Source organism: Trichechus manatus, unplaced genomic scaffold (assembly GCF_000243295.1).
Source record: "Trichechus manatus latirostris isolate Lorelei unplaced genomic scaffold, TriManLat1.0 scaffold00321, whole genome shotgun sequence".
Taxonomy (NCBI): Eukaryota; Metazoa; Chordata; class Mammalia; order Sirenia; family Trichechidae; genus Trichechus; species Trichechus manatus.
Window position 1 is genome coordinate 387,161 of NW_004444257.1, and position 1,175 is coordinate 388,335.

Here is a 1,175-nt window from a genome sequence, read left to right on the forward strand (position 1 = left end):
TAAGAATATATTTAAAGACATTCCCAATATTATTAAACACTTATTGTCAAAACTATGAAAGCTTTTACATTATAATACATTATTGGTTAATCTCTAAAGCATCAAATATTATCCAATTTTGCACAATTAGGGTCATTTTAATTTTATTTATGATACATAATACATCATTGAATATCTTTCTATATAAACCTTTTTCTAAAGTTCTGTTTCTTTGGACTAGAAATTTAAAAGTATATTTTAATTGAAGGTTATATGAGTGTTTAATTATACATGCTTATATGTATATAATACATACAAAATACATATGTACATATATTAGAAGTTCTATTTTTATAAAAGGCATATATCTAATTATAAAAATAAGATACATGAATGAAGAAAATTTGAGAAAGTGTAAAGGGAAAATAATATTTATACAAGAGTCAGAGAAAACCAGTTAAAATTCTGAGGTTTTCCTCTGAGCATATACATACTCATCGTATATATTTTACAATAGTCAATTCAACAATTTCATAACCACCTTTCTCTTTATTATGCTTTATATATTTTAGCAAAAAATTAAAGATTATTCTCCAGCTAAGTCAAAATAAATCTGGATTAACCAATACTATTTTACTTATGTCTATTACTAGACATAGTTTCACTCATTCAGCAATAATTATTAGGAATTTACATGATGGTTCCCACACCGTGTGCATGTGATAAAATCTAATCAAAGGAAAACACAATCTTTTGTATTTCTACATTTTGTAATTAGTAGACTTACATTCTGTTGGAGAAACAAATATTAATTTCATGATAACAAATGGAAACTTGCCAACTTGTTAAGTGCTAGTAACAAGTAGCTGTGTAGTACTAAAGTATTACTTAAGGTCTCTGGGTGGAACAAGTGGTGTCTGCTCAACTATTAACCTAAACGTTGGCTGTTGGAACTCACCCAGCTGTGCTGCAGAAAAAAGTCTTGGACATCTGCTGCTGTAAAGATTAAGCCAAGAAACTCTATGAAGCAGTTCTACTCTGTAATGCACGAGTTCACTGTAAGTCAGAACTGACGCAACAGAAATTGGTTTGTTTCTGTATTTCATGTAGTTTTACTATGAGAGCTAAAAACGATGAGTTCATGTAATCAGGGAGAATTCTGAGCATATGGTTGTGTTTTGATCTAAAGAATAAAT

At 28.7% G+C, this 1,175-nt stretch overlaps 1 protein-coding gene across 1 annotated transcript in view; it reads right to left on the reverse strand.

The window, feature by feature from the left end:
* Nucleotides 1-1,175, reverse strand: part of TECRL (trans-2,3-enoyl-CoA reductase like) — a 161,143-nt gene that overhangs the window by 21,970 nt on the left and 137,998 nt on the right. The gene's annotated exons all lie outside the window — the stretch shown is intronic.